Raw genomic sequence first — 22,714 nt, 5'->3', positions numbered from 1 at the left:
GAGGTGCTCAACCCTGGATGCAAGTGTCAAAAGGAGGCATTCCTTATGAAGGGAATTAAGTACTCCCATTTGCCAATATCTACCTGAAACTAAGTCCCATAGAAAGTGGCTTGGCTTGCCAGGAGAGGCTGAGCTGACGGAAGGCACTTGGGAACAGTAAAATGCTTGGTTGGGTTATTCAAGGCTTGGTGAAGAAATCGGATGACTCGGACGTGACCTTCATGTCTTTGGTCTCCACTGTCTTGACCAGGACAATGCGCTTCGTCCTGGAGCTCTCCAGCGGGGCAGCATTCACAGCGTAGGCTCCACTCGAAAATGTATTGCTGTATCCCGATCCAAAGCCACTGTTGTACCCGCCACCGTACCCACTGCTACCATGCCCGCTGCCGCCGTACCCGCTGCTCAATGAGTATCCGGAAGTCTTTTTCTGAATGCTCATGTTCTGCATACCGGTTCCAACATGTTCTCCTCTCCTTCCAGCTGCTTCCTGTAGGTGGTGATCTCAATGTCCAGGGCAAGCTTAACGTTCATCAGCTCCTGGTACTCGCGGAGCTGGTGCGCCATGTCCTGGTTGGCCTTATTCAGAGCTGCCTCCAGCTCGCCCAGTTTAGACCTGGCATCTTTGACAGCAAGTTCCCCACGTTCCTCAGCCTCAGCGATAGCTGCCTCCAGGTTGGCACGCTGATTTTTTAGGTAATCAATTTCAGACTGCAGCTGGTTGATCACGGGGTTCATCTCTGAGATCTCATTCTTGGTGTTGCGTAGGTCATTGACATACCTGCCAGCGGAGGTCTGCAGCTCCTGATACTTAATTTGGTACATGCTTTCAGCGTCAGCCCCGGCTCTTATTGGAAATCTCCTCATACTGCACCTTGACCTCGGTGATGATGCTGTCCAGGTCTAGTTTGAGGCTGTCGTCCATGGAGAGGATGACAGTTTCTGAGATCTGGCACTGGAGTTCATTCAGCTACTCCACATAGAGCTGTTACAAGAAGTTGATTTCATCGGTCAGACCTTCAAGTCGGGATTCCAGCTGCACCTTGTTCATGTAGGCCTCGTCGAGCCATTGTGATTCAATGGAAGGCTGCCACACTCACGATACTCCAACACTGGCAAGCAGCAACACTCAAGTGGGGCAGGGCAGAGGCAGCCTCGCTGCGCAGGGGAGAAGTAAGGGGCATCCACAGGGTTTCAATTGCTGACTCATGGGACAACCCGTTACAAGAATTACAAGACACGCAGGCTGCTCCCCAGAAAGGGTGACTGGGATGGGCATTTAAAGCCCACTGACATACGTCTATGGACCTACCTGGGGCGGCGTCACCAAGTACCAACAATGTTACTGCCCCGGGGTGCCCAGAAACCAGGTCATAGTTGTTTCTATTTTCGGCAAGGGAGGAGGGGGAGCTCTGGAACTACTCATTAAAGTATTCTGATTGGGTCTTGGGGCTCTCACATAGGACACCACGGGATTTACCCATCATAACTGGATGGCACAGTATACAAAATGTTGTCTTTATTAACGCCCATAATAAATCTGTGATATGCTATCACGTTTGGTTTGTGTTGGCATTACGTTTTATAGCATTGAACCATACACTCCTGTCATAGATTGTAATGCATTGTATTATACATTGATACTGTCGCCCGAGTAGGACAGTAGTGTTTGTTAATGTGTAAAAAAAAAAATCTGTAGGTTTCATGTTTATATCTTTGTATAACAAATAAAACAATAGACTGTTTTAAAGAAGGCACCTATGGGTCAAAAGTCATTGACGGCAACCATTTTCTTGTGAACTTCTGCAATCTGAAGATGATTACAAATTACAAATGTGACAAACACAAACAAACCAAAGAGAAAGAATGGACCCAACACACCTCTGTACCCATACCAGCCCACCAAATGTTTCACTTCAGTTTAGATATACAAGTCTCCCCATATCACTGAGGACCACCAAAACGCTGCTCCAGTTTAGCAAAGAGTTGAAGACGCAACTCATTAAAGAACACTACAGCATAATGCACTGATTATCCACAAACCAGCTCTGTTTCTTACCACTTGGTGACTTTATGTGGGTCTTTGACAGTGCAGAGCGCTCCGTTGCCTTTTGGCTAGTTTCGCGCTTTAGAATTAGCACATACATACATATATGCAAGGCTCCTAAAATAATAGTCTCTAATGCAAAAGTGTTGGTAAATTGGAATACATGAATTTAGAGAACCTATATTACAAGTCGGTCTCCATTATCTTGGACTCTTTCTAAAATCAAGCTAAGTAAAGGGCTAACAAAAGGGTAAATTAGTAACAGGGATCAACAGAACTCAAAGTGTGCTGCCTAAATGAAAGTGGCACATCTAGTAAAAAGAGGCCAACTACAGAGGCTCCATTCAGTTTGGTAAAGTGTTTAATGCCCTTTGGCACAAGCTTTTCTATGAACATTTAAGGGACTAACCAAAAAACTAATTCCACTGGGTATTCATTCAAGAGTAATGACTGCCAAATCTGACAAATGGGCAAGAACATTGTGCCTTATGCCCGCTACAGTTAATACCACTTACGAGTGCTCTCGCCTTCAAAACAGTGTAACGTTTATAAAGAGAGATTTGAGGATCTTCGGTGCAAAAACGATAGAAACAATTTCTTGATTAGGTCAATTGGTCCTGACCACCTTTAGAAACGAAAGAGCAACAATTCTTAAAATCAACTTTTAATAAATATTTTTTTTGTAAAACATAGTGCGTTGTAAATCTTTCAAGATCTAAACCCACAAGTTAACCTAACTGTGGATTTTTTTTTTTTTTTTTAAATATATTTTTATTGCAGGAATCAGTAAATCAGTACAGTAGCGACCAGCAGTGTATCATAAGCAACATATATAGAATAAAGCCCTCTGGCCCCCCTCAGTAAAGTCTGTACACAGCCAACTGGCCCGCAACCCTGGGGTCGGGCGGCCAAATGCAACAGGGGTCAGAAGAATGCTGGAGCTGGTCCGGATAACACACTGTCCGTCATCTGCTTTTCCAAACAAACCCAAAACGCCCAAAATAACCCCCCCCCCAAATACCTATTAACTGTGAAGCCCCCCCCCCCCCCCCCCCCCCCCACCACCAGGGAGCTTATCAACATAGGATCTACTGTGTGACCCACGGGGAAGGTAATAGGACTGTCAGTGCTGACGTTCATCGGGACTCAGGGCGAGTCGCTTCTTCACTTTCGGAGTCGCTGGGGGCACAATAATCCCTGAGGGCCTGTACTAGCATTTCCCACTCCAACGCGGCCTCCTGCGCCTTCTCATTACCCTGCCTCCAAGCCAGCTGATATCTTAGCGCGCTCTCTCCCGCCGCCCATTTCAAAAGCTCACTGTGCCATCTGCTGCCTGCCGGACCAGCTCGTGCCTTCCAGTTCCTGGTCACCTCTCGCTTAGCAAGGAGGAGCCCCAGGTCGATAAATTTACTGGAAATTTTATTCCGGGGGGTATGGGGGAACCAGTGTAAGAGCCCCACCGCCGCATCGAATGATAAGCGCCTCCCCGTCACCTCCTCGAGAGTCGTCGCTACCTCCTGCCAGTAGGACGTCAGTCCTGGACAGGCCCATAACATGTGTAGGAGGTCCGCCTCCTGAGCCGGGCACCTAGGGCATTCCGCTGAAGCTGTGGCAAAATAACGCCTGATCTTTACCGGGGTCAGGTACGCTCTATGGAGAACATAATAGTGGACCAGTTGGAAACGGGCGCTACGTGTGCCCTTCCAGGCACGTCTCACCAACTGGGCCCAGGTCGACTCCGGGATCTCCCTACCAATGTCCTCCTCCCAGCGGGTCCTCAATGTGGTAAGAGGAACCAATCCCTCGGCAATCAACCTGCCGTAGAGGCAAGTGACCGCCTTCACCGTGCCCGCCGACATCATTACGTACTGGCACACCTGAGACAAGTGGGGTTCCTCCAGCCCGTTCTGCCAGTGCGCCTGGATCGCTCGCACAATGGCCGAATGCAGCAGAAAGTCGCCCCGGGGGATCCCGAAGCGGTCAATGAGATCCTGAAAGGACAGGAGCGCTCCGTCCTCGTACAGATCACCGACGAGCTGTAAACCGGAATCCTCCCAGACCGCCAATCGTGACCAATCCCCTCCGTGGGGGAGGGCCGTCAGCATCCCCAACGGTATTTCAGGCGCGTATGGTATTCTTAGTTGGCCTCTGGCGTGAGCTCGGTTCCAACACAGTCGGATAGTCCGCTCCTCCATCGACAAGTCCCGCAGGACCAAGCGCTGTCGCAGCGCTATAAAGGAGAGAACGTGCCTGGCCATACCCGTCCCTCTACCGTCTTCCGGGCCCCTGAATTCCCTGGCAATCTCCTGGGTGAAGGTCTGGAGCTGCGCCGCCAGATAGTACTTCTCGAAATCCGGCACAGCGAGCCCCCCCTCGTCTTTCGGCCTCATCAAGGTATTGAGGGCCACCCGTCGCCGGCCCGTTCCCCAGAGGAACCCAACCACCATAGAGCGCAAGCGACGAAACGTGGCCGGTGGGACCCAGATCGGCAAAGTCCGGAAATAATACAATAACCGGGGAAGTGCCACCATTTTGAGCAGGGCGATGCGACCCGCCACTGAGAGCGGCAGCGTGGCCCAAAAGTCCATGCAACCTCGGAGTGCTCAAATGCAGCGGGCAACGTTCCCATCCAGGAGGTCGGGTTGGTCGTGGTAAACGAACACCCCAAGGTACTTAAAGCAGTCGGGCTCCCATCTGATTTCCCTACGTAGCGCAGGGGTGGGGGTACCCCTGCGTACCGGAAAGAGACAGGTCTTAGACCAATTCACTTGGAGTCCTGAGACCGCTCCGAACTCCGTAAGCGCCAGTTCCGCTCCCCGCAGAGCGTCGACCGGGTCCTCCAGGAAGAGCAGCAGGTCGTCCGCATATAGCGAGACATAATGCGGGCCCGCAGCCGTCCATAAGCCCGTATAGTGGGCTCCCGAGCGAAGGTGCATCGCCAGTGGCTCCACCGCTAGCGCAAAAAGAAGCGGGGATAAGGAGCATCCCTGCCGCGTGCCTCGTTCCACCGGATACCGCGATGATATCAATGGGCCCGATCGGACCCTGGCCGAAGCAGAAGCATATAGAACCGCGGTCCATCGAACAAATCCCTCCCCGAGGCCGAATCTCCGTAACACCGTGCAGAGGTAGTCCCACTCTAGACTATCAAAAGCCTTCTCCAGGTCCACCGACAAGACTACCGGGGATGGGGCATCCATAAATGGCTCCCCAAGCAAGCGGAACAACCTCCGAATATTCATGGTCGTGTTCCGCCGTGGGATGAAACCGGCCTGGTCCTCATGCACCAGGGAACTCATATGTCCAAGCAGTCTCGAGGCCAAGATGCTGCTCAATATTTTGTAGTCCACCGTCAACATTGATAGGGGACGGTAGGACCCCGGGTCGGATGAGTCTCGGCCCGGTTTGAGGAGAGGAACCACCAGCGCTTCACACATCGAGCTCGGGAGTCGCCCCAACCTCTTCGCCTCCCTGTAGACCACCAGTAATCGAGGGGCTAAGAGGTCAGCGTAAGCTGCATAGAACTCCACTGGTAGGCCATCGAGGCCCGGGGTCTTGTTCCTCGCCATCCTTTTGATGGCCCCGCGGATCTCCCCCAAGTCGATATCGGAACCCAGAGTTTTCGCCACCTCCTGTCCTACTGTGCGGAGCTCCAGTGGACGAAGATAATTATCAAGCCTGTCTGGGTCACGTGCGGAGCGACTGCGGTATAGACATTCATAAAAATGCCGGAAGCAACTAAGAATCTCCGGTTGGGTGTAGACCTCGGTCCCATCTGCCCCACGCATATTTGTCGTCGTCTGGGACTGGCGCGCAGGATTGGCCAACCAGGCCAGCAACGCACTCGCCCTGTCTCCCTCCGCGATAGACCGGACCGTATAGGCCTTATAATCAAAACAGCGGAGCCGTTCGACCTCCACCGCTACCCTCTCCCTCGCCTCCAACGTTTGTGTTTGCAATTCCGGGTGTCCGGGGCGGTTAACTTCGAGCTCGCGGAGTGCCCGGTCCGCTGTGTCTAAATCAGCCAGGATAACGCGCCTCATGCCCACCTTCTTAGAGATACAGTAGCCCCTCACCACTACCTTAAAAGCGTCCCATTCGAGCGCCCTAGTACTCGCGGAGCCGCCGTTGGACGCAAAATAATCCGATATTCTCCCCCCCAGGTCCGCCTTGAAGACACTGTCCTCGAGGATCTCGGGTCGCATCTTCCAGGTGGGTACCGCCGGCGTCCCAGGAAACCAGCGAATGTCCAGCAGGAGGGGGTTATGGTCCGAGATGGTCCTCGATAAGTACTCTGATCGGACCGCTGCCGAAACCAGTTCGGGCGAACCAAGAAAACCATCCAGCCTGACATGCAACTCATGGAGGCTCGAAAAATAGGAATAATCCCTAAATGCGGGGTGATGCGCCCTCCAAATGTCCGTCAAACCCCAGCGGGTCTGCCAATCCTGACGACCCTTAGCCGTGCGACGGACCGGGGAGTCGGGGAGCGGGGGATGCGAGCGGTCCATGTCCACATCCTCTATGGAGTTGAAGTCTCCCCCCAACAGGAGGGGCCCGGCGAAAAAATGGGCCAACGAGCCCGATAACCTGGAATGGAAGGCAGTCTGGTCTACATTAGGAGCATACACACAGCAAACGTTCAGTTCCCTCCCTCCTAGAGTGCCTGAGATGGCCACGAAACGCCCCTCTGGGTCCAACACTGTCCTCGTGACCTGGAAGGGTACCCCTGCCCTGATCCATATTAGCGCCCCCCTGGCATAAGCAGAGTACGACGTGGAAAAGACCTGCCCCCGCCATCTACGCTGAAGCGCCGCCCCTTCCGCCTTGTTCAGATGCGTTTCCTGCAGCAGCGCCATTTGCACTCCCCTACGCACTAAATAAGCATGGACCTTGTGGCGCCTGGACATAGTGTGAAGCCCCCTCACGTTCCAAGTAACACATTTCAAGTTAGCAACATCAGCCATTGTCCCAGATTGTTCTTGCACAGTCCCCCCATCCGGGTCCCCACAAAGAAAAAGCATCAATCCTCCCAGCGCTGATGGCGGCCATTTTCCCCAACCAAAACCAAACTACCCAAGAACCAACAAAGCCCCCCCCGCCCACCCCAGAACAGGACCCAAACTGCACCATCTAGATCCCATCCAAACCTCGTCGTACATTAACCACAAAACCCCCACTAGTCCTACGGTCGCCACCGTAGGAAGGCCTTAAGGGCCAGGTGCGGGCTGGGCGGAGGCAGTGGGCCCTCGTCGCCCAGGCCACCAGGACTGTAACAAGCCCCAACCAGTGTCACACCTTCCGGGGCAAAAGCAGAGGCCCCCCAACCCTCACTCCCTCGTTGTTAGCAATAAAGGACGGCAACCGCCACCCCCCTGCCGGGCCCCCACCCAAAACAAGGCAGTATACCCCTTTACCCTTGTCCATCTAGAAGGTCCTCCACCGATTTCGGTGTGATCACCGGTGTATGGGTACTATCTGCCACTGAATCCTCCGAGTCCGATGGTGCCCCCTGAGCACCCGGGTTTTCTTCCTCCTCAATGGTTTCGCCTCTAGCTCCCGACAGTTCCGACAGTACTTCCAACACTCCCCTCCTTTCCGATGATGTCTCCGCAGTCGAGGGCCCTCCGGTACGGCCGCGGCGATTCCTGACCCTCTTGGATCGCCTCCTTTGTTCCGGCTCATCTGCCTGTTGGGACGAGGAGCCAAAACCATCTTTCCCCGCCCGGTACAGTTCGAGCCAGTCACAGACCTCCTCCGGGGTGTCGAAGAACTGGGTTTTGTCGTCGACAATGATGCGGAGCCTTGCAGGATATAGGAGTGAATATTGAATGCCCTCGCTCCTGAGTTCGCGCTTAACCGCTAGGAAGGAGAACCGCTTGCGCTGCGTCTCGTAGGTGCAATCAGGGAAGATGTTCACCTGACTGTTCGCAACTTGGAACGGGCCATTGTGCCTGGCGGCATTGAGGATCAAGTCCCTGTCCCTGAAATGCAGTAACCGCGCCACCACCGGCCTCGGGGCACGTCCCTGCTGTGGGGGCCGTGCTGGGACTCTGTGGGCCCGTTCTAGAGTGTAGAAGGAGGACAGACCCTCCGGGACCACCGTGTCTCGGAGCCAGGTCTCCAAGTAACGCACCATGTCTCCATCCTCGATCTTTTCCGGCAGGCCCACCACGCGGATGTTGTTCCTCCTGTTGCGGCCTTCCGCGTCCTCCGCCCTCCGTTCGAGGGTCTCGATACGGGATAAGGCGTCCTTTATCGTCGCCGCTAAGGTTCGCTGTGCCGGTTCCAAAGTTTTCACCGTGCCCTCCACCTCCTTGACCCGGTCAGAGAGTTTGCCGTGGTCCGCCCTGAGGAGACCCAGGCTCGTCGCCACCTGAGCAATGTCTTGTTGGAGGGCCGACCTCGTAGCCTCTATCGCCTGCAGGACACGGTCGAACTGCTGCTGTAGTGGCGCACTACCAGAACTTTTCGGGTCCCCATGCTCCTCCTTGTCCTGGGCTTCAGAGTCCGAGGTGGTCTGGGTGGATCCCTTGGCTCCTTTAGGTTTCCCCATGCTGCCAGGGGCACTCCGTGAGGGTCCCGGAGGAAGTGTCTCCGTGTACAGGTGTCGATCACGACCTTCCCGGACACTTGTCCCCAATTCGGGTATGGGCGATCTCCTTCTCCAGTGCCTGTGGAGACTCCGCCGCTTCGGCTCACGCCACCGCCACGGCGTCCGAGGGCACCGATGAGGGGGCGGAGACAGCCGTCGCCGAGTCGGGCAGATCCGTTCACCCACTGTAGCCCCGGGGTGAGGGCCACCAACTACCTCGGATGATCTGCGGCGCCAGAGTGTCGCGCCTCCCATGTAGTTGGACTGGCCAGGAAAACGTAGCTAGTTGCGGAGTCGCGAGGCAGGCCACCGCTTGGATCATAGGGCGTCCGCTCCCGGTGCCCTCCCGTGCGCGGGCACCCGTCCGGCCGTCTAACCGAGTGCAATTCCGTTGCCAAAGGTCCAATCCTGTAAAGTCCGATGTCCAAAACAACCGAGGATGGCGAAGCTAGGTGCCAGTCGACACCCGCGACACCTCTTCAACTCAGTAGTTTCGATCAAGGGGACAAAGGAGTCCGGGCGCCATGTTGGGTCGCACTCCGCAACTCCGCAAACTTCGGTATTTCTTCGGAGCAACCCTCGTCCAAACTCCACCAGGGCCCCGGGCAGGTTGCCGTCAGCACGCTCAGCAGAATGCGGGGTCTGGGGTGCCCCGCAGCCTCCGAATTTCAGGATAATCTCGGGCTTAGTCCCGGAGCCGAGCTCTCAGGCGACCATCGCCATCGGCGCCCAAGCCACGCCCCTTAACCTAACTGTGGATGTATGGCTGTGTCTCTGAAATCTAAACATGAGTTTTATTTAGGGGCTGTCAAAGTTAGCAGCTTCTACCCATGACTTCCCCTTTGGACGTTACAGATACTAGAGTCAGAAGCCCCAGAGAAACTCCATGAAGGGAAAGCTTACAGAGCCCGCTTTACTTTCTGTAGTGCTTCCAAACGTCGCATTGGTAGACCATTAGCAACAAATTGGACTCTGTACTGCTAATCTACTTACCTTCCCCAGTAAATAGAATGCATGGGACAGACGATGCTCAGCCACAGGTTAAACTCCTCCAAGAGCCCATACTTGAGAAGGCAACACCAGCTGTTTGGTGCTGTAGGCTAAACGTGTCCCTGGATAGGCTGCAATGAGCCATTGGCATTGTACTTGTCGCCCATGAGGAGACTGTACTGAGCTTTGGAATCTATATGGGAGCATGAGGGTCACTTGGCATCTAAGGCTTTTTCCATGCTTCATGAAGCTTTTCTTAGAGCCACTAGAATTATGTGGCTGGAGAGGACCAAATTAAGTGGCAGGGTTGAGTAAATTATGCTACAAGAAAGGGTAAATTATGATGCATAATGAGCTACATTTTATAATAGTATTGCTTTCATTATTTTTTTATTAGGTTGAGCCTAGCAAACATGCATGCGCTGTCTAGAAGACCTGCAGTAAGCACAATACGGAGTGTAATCCCGCCTGCTGCATGGGATTGGTTTACTCCTGCGCCCCTCTTGTTTGCTGGCTCCTCGTTGGTCGGTGCTCCTGATACATCACTTCCGTTTATCAGTCAGCAACCCCGCCCAACCAAAGTTAGCTTTTATGTTATAATGGGGACCACTTTTTTTTAACTTAGTAATACTGTATGGGCATTGGTTGCACCCCATTAGTACCAATCTAACACCCAAATTTAGCAATAAGCAAGAGAAAGCGGACTTTTCCAGCTTTGTAAAGGGCCTACCACCACGCACCAATGTGTGTCACAGCATTTTTAGTAACTTTTGAACCAATTGAGCAAGAAACTTTTTTTTTCGTTAAAATCTGCAGATTATGCAGAGGATGATCGATTGTGTGGCAAATGTATAATCATGCGAAAATCGTCACAGTTGTACGATCACATAATTCCAGTGGCCCTGGCTATAGTAAGCAGATAAGGCACGCTCAGTATATTTTGAGGCTGCACCGAGAAACATAGGGCACATCTATGCATTTTGAGGTGGCTAGGGGCATTCCGACGCCATACTTGATCATGCACTGGCAAGGGTAAATTTGCAACTAAGGAGTATTTTATCAATTTGATGCTAAACCTGGGCTGGACTGTTCCCATGAGGCACAGGGTCAAGACTGATTTGCATATGGCCATGTCTGAACTGGGGTGGCGTGGTGAGCAAAAGAACGATGGATTAAACCAAGATCTGTGACTGGGGATGAATGTTTTGCCAATGTCCAAATTCCGTCGATCATCTTGTGTGTTTCGCTGTTCGCCCTATGTGGGAAGGGTATGCCCAGACGTGGGCCCGTGCTCACTACGCCATTGTAGTCAAGCTATCCTGGCTGATGACGGCTGATAGCCAGAAACCGGTTCTAGGATGCTTGATTCCAGTCCAGGGAAGACATGGCTTAGCAGTTTGGGCTGGAATGTTCCCATGCGGCACAGGGTCAAGACTGATTTGCATATGGCCATGTCTGAACTGGGGTGGCGTGGTGAGCAAAATAACAATGGATTAAACCCAGATCTGTGACTGGGGTGGAATGTTTTGCCAATGTGCAACATTCCGTCCATCATCTTGTGTGTTTTGCGAACCAGCATTTGAAGGCTGCACTGGGCATCTGATAATACATGTGCATGGTCAGGTAACACTTGCATATTGGGCTATACATTGTCTATGGGAAGGCAACGGTGGAGAAAGGAGTAGAAAATGAGTTACTTGCCTGTAACTGCGGTTCTCCAGTATTGACATCTTTCATAGATTCACATGCCTGAATCATTCCTGTCACAGTAGTGGGAGTCCCACAGTATACATATAAAAGCAGTACATAGAACTACTATAAGCCATCATGCAATCAAGAGTCACTGCAATAACCTATCCACTTTCCTTTGTAAAAAAGAACCAAACTTAATCAACAGGCAATCAGGTGACGGCACCCTCTAGAACAATTCCAAGAGAGGCCAGGTTCCTCAGATTTTCAAGCACAAGTGTGAAACTATAAACCTTGAAAAATAAGGGAAGCCTCTCCAGGGAGAAGGGTGGGTTGTCTGTGAATCTATGAAAGATATCAATATTGGAGAACCGTAGTTACAGGTAAGTAACTAATTTTCTTCTCCAGTATTGGATTTTTCATAGATTCACATGCTTGAATCAGAGTAGCTAGCAGTTTCATAAACATACATGTTTAACAATATTGTAATATATACCTTTTCACCTTAGAGGATGGTGGGTAATAACATACATGCCAATATAAAACATGAAAGCGATACTACGTAGCAAGACATTTTATGTCTTGTGACGCGACAGAGAGGAAGAGGCAGGAAGAGGCAGGTCCAATGCGTGGGGAAGGGAACAACGACCACCGAAGAAACCCCAACAAACCAAAAACCAGAAGGGGTGGAAAAAGAAGCCAAACCAAAAAGAGGCAAAGGAAAGCAAAAGTAGCAATAAGGAAGAAGATAACAATATCTAACAATATAGTCATAAATTTATCAAGCAAAGAATTGACAGATATACAGCTAAGACTTTTAAATAGAGGTCTCTCCTATTGTCCTACGAAAACTATGAATGTACCAAATGCACGCATTGATCTATATAAATTTTGCCGCAAAGTAAAACTGAAAAAATACTTTACTGAAAAGGACTCTAGAAAATCACATGCCCCCAAGATAAATAAAGCAATATCCACTGTCACACAAAAAGACTTACCAGCCATGATAACTCTCGCATCAATAAAGGAGAGCCCCTCAACAAGTCAGGAGGACAACACAATATCTCCACAAATGGAAATTGAGTTCTGTGACACTCTGGGAATACCTACGAATTTTGGAGGCAATAGCGGTTTAAAAAGAAATTCTAGATTCTGTCCGCAAATTCCACCGGGCAACAAGGTGGATTTGTTTCAGGAACTAATGGTAGAAGAAATCCAGAGGATCGCAGATAAATCGGCCAAGGCGGTGAAGAAAAAACAAAATCTCTCACCACAAGAGTATAAAGCCATGTCCGAATTAAAAAACGATGCAACAATAATTATCAAATCATCTGATAAAGGTGGCAATCTCGTTGTACAGGACGTATCCAGTTACATCGAGGAAGCAAATAGGCAACTGAAGAACCAAGAATGGACTAGGGAATATCACTCCATGTTACTGTGCTGGAAAGAAAGAGGCCTACTTGACTTCGATGAATATTGCTATCTAAAAACTGAAAACCCAATTGTTGCTACAATATACTTTTTACCAAAGGTGCACAAATCCCTCAAAATGCCCCCTAGGAAGACCAATCGTGAGTTCGATAGGATCATTACTGGAATCTACATCAAGATTTATAGATATTTTCCTAATGAACTACGTGACAGCCTTACCATCTTTTCTGAGGGATACAATGGATTTCTTACAAAAGATCTCTGGAAGTGAATGGAAACCAACATACTTAATGGCAACCATAGATGTTGCCTCTCTTTACACCTCAATTCGCCATGAAGATGGTGTAAAAGTCGTGAAGAATGCACTAGAAGCACGCTCTGTCAACCTGCTGGAACACACAGCAATGCTATTAGATATGCTTCACTACTGCCTGACACATAATGCTTTCCTGTTCCTGGGGGAAATGTATCTCCAAAAGCAAGGGACCGCAATGGGGACATCATTTGCGCCCACTTATGCGAACCTCCTGATTGGGGCATGGGAAAGCGAGGCAGTGAAGAAAGACAAAGAAAAATTGGATGGGTCCAGAATAAAACTTTGGTGTTGTTTCATAGATGACCTGTTCATCGTATGGGAAGGAAATGAGAACTCACTAAGAACATTCATTGGATCCCTAGAAGATAATGATTATAATCTACACTTCACCACAACAATCAGTTCTAGGAACTTGATTTTCCAAGATGTGGAAATATTCGTGAAGGATAACAAACTGTGCTCCAAGATCCACAGGAAACCAACTGCATGCAACAGCATCCTCCATGCGAATAGTGGACATCCTGTAAGATTGAAATGGAGCATTCCATATGGCCAAATGTTGCGAGCTAAAAGAAACTGCTCTGAACAGGAAGACTTGGAGGAGGAGATAAACAAAATGAGCCTTCGGTTCCTTGAAAGGGGATATCCTGAAGATGTAATATCCTCCGCGACAACCAGAATGTACATGAAAAATAGAACTGATCTACTGATTCCAAGAAACAAAAGGCCAGAAAACATCATGGATTCGGAAATCAATCATGAGAATGGAGTAACTAGATTAATCATGGATTTTGACAATCAGAGTACCGACATGAAAAGGGCGCTACAAAAACATTGGCAAGTTTTACTCTTGAATGAAACCTTGAAAAAGACCTTAACAGTGCACCCTAGCATTGCATATCGAAAGACTTCCTCTTTAAGAGATATCCTGACACAAAGTCATCTTGAACAAAAGGAAGGGAGCAAACAAACTTGGTTGACTGCACCAGGATTCTGGAGATGCTACAAGTGCAAGGCCTGCGAGCACGGAGTGAACATTAAAGACTAGAAGTTGCAAAACGGCAAAACAGAAAAAATTAATGACCACATTACATGTGAATCGAAGTGTGTGGTCTACAGACTACAATGTCCTTGTGACAAGTTTTACATCGGGAGCACAATATAAGTTGAAATTAAGAATACTTCAGCACTTAAGGGCAATTAAAAACAAGGACCCATGCTACCCGATGGCCACACACTTTGCCAAACACCATCAGAGCAATCCCACTTTATTAAAATATTCAGGAATCAAGCTAAGTAAAATCTCAGAAAGGGGTGGAGATCAAACTGTACAACTGAGAAGACTTGAATCGAGAATGATACTGGGAATGGGAACTGAGGTGCCTTTTGGACACAATCTGGATGCCGAACTACATGTACACCTGTAGACAGAAGTTGAGGTGATGTAATTAAGAGACTGATTTTTTCACAACAGAGGAGTGTAACTAGTGTACATAATGAACATGGTGAATTATGAAAATAGATGTGGATAATGTTGGATACAGCATATAAACCGGAACCCAAACCACAATACTATTCAAATCCCGTTGCTGTTCTGTACAGGATAAAACAAGGGTAGTCATACAAAGATAAACATAGAATTCAAGGGATCATTGGGATGAAGACTTAATTGATATAAGGTACTTTACAGATATCATGAATTGCCAACCCCCTAGCCCTAACATGAAATTGCCATAGAATTCAGAACCGACTGAATATGTACATATTTGTAGATATTGATTTTGACATCGATTATGATTTGTGAAATAGTGTATATATATCCTTTGGACTTTAGTATGGCCATGAATACATGATAATATGTTTAGAAATGAGTAAACCCTTGAAATGTGAAAAGTACTTCAACGATAATAGAAAAAAGAATATACAATCAAATGATTACTATATTACTGGAACTGTACATGGGGAAAAGGGGACTATAATTAGAAAAGTGTAAATCTGTAAATAATATATTGTGGTTTGTAAAGGTTTGATTTAATACGAGTACTTCACGGTAATATGGAAATGCAAAATGGCCACAAGTATATGCTGGCCTAGAATCACTGTGCAGGGTTGCTGGTCTAGATGACCATGGAAAGGGAAGAGGGTACTTACACATAGCACTACTTTAAAATGAGGTCTAGACTCGAGGACTCTATGGGTCACTTGAAGGCAAGGAGCCGAAACGCGTAGACCGTCCGTTTTTGATGCACTTTATTTTGCACATGGTGTGTAAATAAATCTGTGAAAAACCAATCTGTTGCTGTGCCGTGTCTTCATCTGCGGTAATCGTGGGAAGAAGAAACAAAGGAAAATATATATATATATATATATATATATATATTCGAACACTTTTCCACTCCCAATCCGGGCTGAAAATGGCAAGCACACAGGTATCCGTTTCCAAGTTGTTTTATTACAAACCCCTCACCCCTAACATACACGTTTAGCTACAAAAGCTTTGTCAGTTTAAAAAAAAAAAAATTACGTCGTCAAGTGATACTGTCATTTGAAGCCATTGGGCGTCCAACTGCTCCTAAAATTATCTCATCATTAGATGAGCGTGAGGTACCATGAGAATGGCGGAAGACATCATCCCAAGAAAGGATTTGAGGAGATGCACAGAAGCGCACTTTCTTTTGTAGAGATTGTGAGCCAGAGATAGGATGGCATTCAGTCTCTCTGTTGATAAGAATACCTTGTTTTGGAGAATGTCTAGTGTTGCTCTGAGAAACGTTAACCGATGAGAAGAAGCTAGAATGGATTTTCGAAGATTGACTGCCAGCCCTAGAGAACTGAAGAGTTGAAGGTAGAAAGAGATGTCTTCTGAAGCCTGATGGAAGAGAAGGGGCTTTCACCAGCCAATCGTCGAGGTATGGGAAGATCTGTAGGCCTTTTCAGCAGCAGGAATGCTGCCACAGGAGCAAGGCACTTGGTGAAAACCGGTGGAGCGGAACGAAGGCCAATGGGAAGGACCTTGAATTGATAATACGCACCAGCCACAGAGAAACGTAAAAAATTTCAATGTTTGAGGTGGTTAGGGATATGGAAGTAAGCATGTCCCAAATCTAGGCCTGCTAAAAAATCTGAAAGGTTCCGAAGCTGCAATATCTCCTGAAGAGAAACCATGCGAAAGGATTTCTTCAGAAGGTATTTGTTGAGCTTCCTGAGGTCAAAAATGGGATGCCATTCCCCCAATTTCTTCTTTTTTATCAGGAAAAAGCGAGAGTAGAAACCTTTGCCTCTCTGAGAGCATGGAACACATTATATTGCTCCCTTTTGAAGCATTAGTAAAGCCTCCTTCTTTAACAATTGAAGATGGGGTGGTGTTGATTTCTGAGGCGAGTGATGAGGTGGCATTGTGGAAACTTTATGGTATGGCCATACCATATTATATCCAGGACCCATTTTTTAATGTTATTTTTTGCCATTGATGTAGGTAATGAGAGAGTGGGGTTTTCTTCAATGCAAAAGACAAGGGAAGAGCGGCAGGCGGCAAAGCACCATCACTGTTTCCGGCCGGAATCTCCGGGCTGAACCTGTTGCTTTCGTCTAGGCTGTCTGGGGTAGGCAGCCTGTGGTGGTGTATGGTATTATTGCTGCTGTTGGTAGGAAGGCCGGTAAGAGGTGTAAGTTTGAGGCTGGTATCTTTGGTAACCTCTCAAAAAGAATAATTTCCTCTGCCATGTGCTCCACGAAAGGGGGTCTTTCTATATTGGAGCGTTCCCAGAACCTTAGCTGTGTCTGTTTTGATGGTCTGCAAAGCATCATCAATATGCTTGCCAAAGAGTGTTTCACAATCAAACGGCATATCCAAGATTTTGCTTTACACCTCAGGGCGGAACATAGTTGCTTTCAGCCAACCCTGGCATCTTAGGACAGCAGCTCCAGCTAGCTGACGAAAAGCTAAGGAAGCAATATCCATAGAAGCATCAATAATTTCGGAATCAGATCTTTCCCCTTCAAGCCGGATTTTCCTTGCTTCCATCCTCTTATCCTCTGGAAGGAGATCTAAGAAATGAGCAATGTCCGGCCACATCTGTCGATCGTACCTGGCTAAAATCGCAAGAGCGTTGGCAGCACGAACAGTTGCAGCTGATGTGGTTGTAAATCTTTTTCCAGGTTATCTTAGCACCTCCTTTCTTTGTCAGGTGGAGCAGTAATGGGCGCTAGAGGGTTCCTCGATCTCCGTTGAGCGGCCTGCGAGTTAACAGAGTCAGGCTTAGGATGTCATACTAGACAAGCTGGAGTATCCTCCGGAGCTTTATACTTTTTGTTGATCCTGGGTAAGAGAGGGATAACTGTGGTCAGTGTCCTCATTACCTTTAAGCCTTTTTCCCATATGTGGTCTACAATGTGTATAGACCTAACAGATTTTTGAGATAGGTCTTTAAAATCATAGAGAAAGCAGTCTGATTGTTTACCGTTAGAGACAGCTGGAAACGCAATGCTTCTCTTTCTATTAAGGCATGAAAGCTGCCGATATCCTCTGGTGGAGGCTCTACCATTTGTGGAAAGGAAGACGCCAGTGTTGATGTGACGTAGTCATCCCATTCATCTCCTGTTTGTCCTTCATTTAGAGGTTGATTGACCACAATTTCTCCATCATCAGAAGTATCCTGATGATGTTGCGGCTCACCAGTATCTCCCGCAGGGGAGGATGCAGATAAAGGTACAGAGGTACGAGGTGGTGAAATAGCAGGCTGTGAAGTCTGCGGAGGTGGAGGAACAGGGGCTGAAGGAAAGTGTGTACGATAGTCCTGTAATAAATCCTGAAGGTCTTGTACCAAAGCAACAGCAAGGTGGAGAATATGTTCAGTAACTGGTTCCATATACTGAATTTTTGCATGAGGAGGGTGATATTCTTGTTGATAGTATCCCTCATATTCGTCGTCATCTTCCTCCTGATATTTGACATGTAATTGAGAAGGACTATCAGCAGGACAAACATCCCATCGTCATCAGATTCCTCAAAGAATGTTGAAGGAGATAAAGGTGGTTGGATTCTGTAAAAATTGCCTCATCGATGGTGTCGACGAGAACGTCATCCATGGATACACAGGCGTAAGCTGTAATGTAGGTGGACCTTATGACCAGGTGTGGGATATAGCGTCGTCAGCATCGTCGATGGTAGCGGCGTCTGCGTCTTTGAAGAGGACATGATAGGACAGGATGAAGCAGTCGTCCGCATCGTCGACGAGATTGTCATAGACGAGGTAGTCGACGGAACCACCATCGTTGACGAGGATACTGACGGAAAAGTTGAAGTTGTAGTCATCGTCATCAGAGTTGCCGTCGACGATGAGGTCGCCGGCGGTGTAGCAATCGTCGTCACTGGAAGTGTCGGCCACGGGACCGTCGTCGACGATGTAGATTTTTTCGACGATGAGGAAGGACAAACTTGCTTAGAAGATGGTTTTTTGCGTAGACAGTGATCCAGAAGTTAACACCGTCAGTGATACAAGCTTTGTTGAGACCAAGATATTCATGGATTGGATAGAAGAATATTTTTGTTTCTTATCGCATTTTTTCTCTGTAGGAAATGGAAGCTTTCCTTTTTGTGAGGTGCGTTACTCTTCCTGACGTCTTCTTTTTGAAGTCTTCTTCTTGGAAACTTCAGGAGATTCAAGCGATCTCTCTCTCCTTTTGGGTGTTTCCTTAGAAATCTGTGAGGTAGAGCTCTCCTCATCCTCAGAGACAACGTCAGATTTTGATTTAAGTTTCTGTAACCAAATCAATAATCTACCCTCTCTATCCTTGAAGGTTTTTGTAGAGAAGGTTCTACAGATTTTGCAGTCTTTTACCTTGTATTGAGGGTAAAGGCAGTAGATGCAGCTCTTATGTGGATCCTCAGCATGCAGCCTATTCTTTCCACATGATCCACACAAACTGAAGAGACCTTTCTTTGAAGATTCCGACATATTTGGAAAAAAAACTGCTACAATACTGGATAACAAGAGAAAACTGAGTCGAGCTCAGGGAGACTCCCTTTCACACGACGTGCGGTAGAAAACCTGAGGGACCTAGCCTCTCTGGAAATTGTTCTAGTGGGTTCCGTCGCCTGATAGGCTGTTGAATAAGTTTGGTTCTTTTTTACAAAAGAAAGTGGATAGGCTATTACAGTGACTCTTCATTGCATGGTAGCCTATAGTCAGACCCCCCAGGATATAGCGGCATGGATTCGCAAATGTAGCGGCACAAATATGGAAATTTAGCGGCATTTTAGCGGCACTTTATTTTACTCATAAGCATTCATTTTCAGCCTTAAATCAATGGAAACTGTTTTAGCAGAGTATTCCACTTTGATTAGGCAATCTGGAATATGGAATAGAGGAAGCAGCCCACAGGTTAAGGCTGTTATCCCTTGGAATTGCAATTCTTCATCTGCCAGTTGGGCTAAACAGAAATGTGAGGTCTAAAATTTTGTGTCACATTTTGTGCTGTCAATTCCTGTGAGGTCATGGGTCTTGATGCCACTTCCTGTGATGCGACGTGCCATGTCGCGCTCAATGATGTCACTCAATGTGATGTCACGCGCTATGCTGCCTAACTTGGTTAGACCCCCCCCACTTCTGTTTTTTAGGACCTGTGCCCTCCTAAGAAGTGAAATAAAGACAAACAAGACAACAGGCCTACTCCATCCGTGTACCCAGAATCGGGGAGAACATCCCTGTCTCCATCAGGGCCACCCCAGCGCGGATGCAATGCAGGGATTGAGTGACAGGCACTCACCCACACCTGACCCCCCCCCCTGCATGTCTGGTTTCTGCCCCCAAAGCTCTCCTGCCTCTGAAGTCATGGCTCCTGCCTGGGATCCGAGGGGCAGGCGCAGAGTACAAATGATGCGGAAATGAGTCCTGTTCCTAGGGAGGGCCGTGCCAGGGCTTAGAAGCCCCGCTGCGAGTCTAGACTGTGGACGGCCCCCCGTGCAACTCACGACACCCACAACGAGGCGCTTCACAGGTCGTAACCAGGGGGCCCGGCCTGGAAAGGATAAAAAGAATGTGCCCCCCCCCCCCCTTCCAGCCATAAAAGAAAAATATGCCCCTAATGGGAGGACACAGGGGGTTGGCTTCTCGTGCAATGACACGCACCGACCCCAAAACCACTGCAAGCCCCTGACACCTGCCAGTCTCAGAATTACCAAAGGGCCGGGAGGTCCGCAGCTAGGCGACTCAAGATAGCTGCATCAACCGCAAGCGCCTTCCCGATCTGCCGCACTCTCACCCCACCGTCCGGTCGACTGCTGATTAATGGGGGGTGCCCTTCCGCCCCCGAGGGACACCAGCACACGATCGAGGATCAGCCCCAGCGAGGAAGCACAGCGCCACCGGGGGGATTGAGCCAGCCTCACTTGCTCTGCCTCCGTCAGCAGGGCCGTTCTCGAGGCCGCTGTCTTGGCGCTGCCTTCGGGCCTCAGGACCGGCCGCCTCCACACCGCCACCACAGGATGCAGCACAGGTCCACAAGCGCCACCAACAAGCGTTGCCCAGTCTCCCCACCTCCGGGCAAGCCAGGCGGGGGTATCGGAGCCGGATGAGCAGAATCAATACAGGTTAAAAGGTAGGGCTGGACGGAGCCCACTTAGCAAGCGTCCACCATGCCGGCCTGCTAAGCCACGCCCTCACTCCTAGATATCCATTTTTAACCACATTCAGGTATTCTGAAAAGCTTTTCCAAATATCTAAATGGTTTAGTACATTAATAAAAAGGTTTTCACACTTGCAAATCTGAGGGGTTGAGACAATATACCCTTGGTACATCTGGCAATGGGTTGATAGCGGGGTGTTGTTTTTTGGCCGAGGAGTGTAGGTAGTTTGGTTGGCATTTGATTTCCTGGAGGTAGTTTTATTGGTTTTATTTAACCGGATCATTTCTGTACAGTTCTCTAGTTTACCTCAAACCTTCCCTTTCCCTCTTTGTCACCGGCCAGAGCCGAGGATAACAGGCGGGGCGTGAAAAACAAAGCCTCATTAACAAGTGAAAGGTCTTTGAATGACCTGCAAAGTACTCGGGTGCGGCTGGCAGCTCAAAAACTGACTGTCTGTGTGTGTCCCGGGAAGCTGCTGACACACACAAGTGGGGGGGAAGCCGCGCACAGCCAATAAAAGGCATTGTTTGTTTTGCTGTCTCCCGGTAGAGACACTTTTTTGTAAATATCGCGGCCAATATGGTTATTATCGCGGCCATCGCGGTAATTTGCCGATTTCGCGATTTTTTCGTTTATCGCTAAATCGCGATAAACTGGAGGGTCTGTATAGTAGTTCTATCTACTGCTTTTATATGTATACAGTGGGACTCCCACTACGACGACAGCATGATTCAAGCATGTGAATCTATGAAAGATCCAATACTGGAGAACACGTGTTTCTAATGAAGCTGTGTTGGGCATGTGCGGCTACACCTCTGCAGACAGAGGCTGTGCTCTGTATTTTATGCCACACATGTGCAAGTGGAGGCTGAACTGGGCCATGGAGGTTAAACCATGGTGGTGGGGGATCTTACCTGCACAGGTGGAGGTTCCTGAGGCATTTGAGAGTATACTGGATATGGGCAGCCTGCACTGTGTACTTGAGGCTAAACCTGCACATGGGATATCTGGGGGAGGTTTGTGCCTAAAGTTGGACTAGCTGGCAAAAAGTTCAAAGCTTTGAGAAGTTGTACTAAGCATTAGACGTCTTATCTGTATAAGGGAACGCTGCACTGGCCATCTGAGGCTAAAACGGAGAATGGGGCGAATACACTGGGAATCTGGAGACAAACCTATAGGGGGAGGTTGCAGTGGTTCTATTAGGCTAAATATGCTAATGGGGAGGCTGTGAAACCTGTGATTTGGAGGCAGTCTACGTTATTTGAGAGAAACTGCATTTAGTACTGTGTTGTTCATTTGACAGAATTGACTGGGTTATATAGCAAGGTTGCGCTTTGAACCAAAGGGATTCTGCATCAGCCATTCAAGGCTAAACATGTGCATGAGAAGGGAGCACCCGCCATCTTAATCTAAACCTGTGTATGGAGAGTCAGCACTGCGCATCTGAGGCTACATCTGTGCGTGGGAAAGCTGCACTGTGCCTATCAGCCTAAACCTTCATATTGGTAGATTACGCTTAGCATTTTGGATCATATCTGTGCAGGTGGAGACATCCGAGGCAGAACATGTTCCTGGGAAAACAGCACTGCGCATGTGAGTCCAAATGAATGTACGGGTGGGCTGGGTTGATCAGATCATGGGTGTGCATGAGGAGTCTAACGGGCATTAACAAGGCAGGTACGATTGACTCAATTGTGAGCTTGTTAAGCACACGTTTATTCTTGACTCTCCTGGCATTTAGGCACTGGAAACTAAACCTACCCTTTATGAGGACAGCATTTATGGATATTACCTGAGCATAATAAAGCAGTCTATCTGCATGTGTTGGCTGTGCATAGGTATATGTCTCGGCCAGCACATTCCAGGCCGTGGTCAGGCATCTGAGCACCAATTATGCCTCTGTATTCAAACCAGTGACTGGTAAAATACTATCAAGCAGTCCGACTACGTTTTTTGGTAAAAATGAAAGAGACGTGAATTGGAGAAGCACTGGTGCTTTGTGGAACAGGCACTGGTACT

The 22,714-nt window shown here is 48.6% G+C and overlaps 1 protein-coding gene and 1 pseudogene across 2 annotated transcripts in view; both read right to left on the bottom strand.

Annotated features, from left to right (window-relative positions):
- The window catches only part of KIAA0586 (KIAA0586 ortholog), a 637,696-nt gene that overhangs the window by 7,070 nt on the left and 607,912 nt on the right, over window positions 1-22,714 (bottom strand). The window lies entirely within an intron of this gene.
- Window positions 59-11,387, bottom strand: LOC147690355 (keratin, type II cytoskeletal 8 pseudogene; annotated as a pseudogene).

Source organism: Lissotriton vulgaris, chromosome 9 (genome assembly GCF_964263255.1).
Source record: "Lissotriton vulgaris chromosome 9, aLisVul1.2, whole genome shotgun sequence".
Classification (NCBI taxonomy): Eukaryota; Metazoa; Chordata; class Amphibia; order Caudata; family Salamandridae; genus Lissotriton; species Lissotriton vulgaris.
Note: the sequence above shows the minus strand (reverse complement) of the source record. Positions and strands in the feature narration are given on the sequence as shown.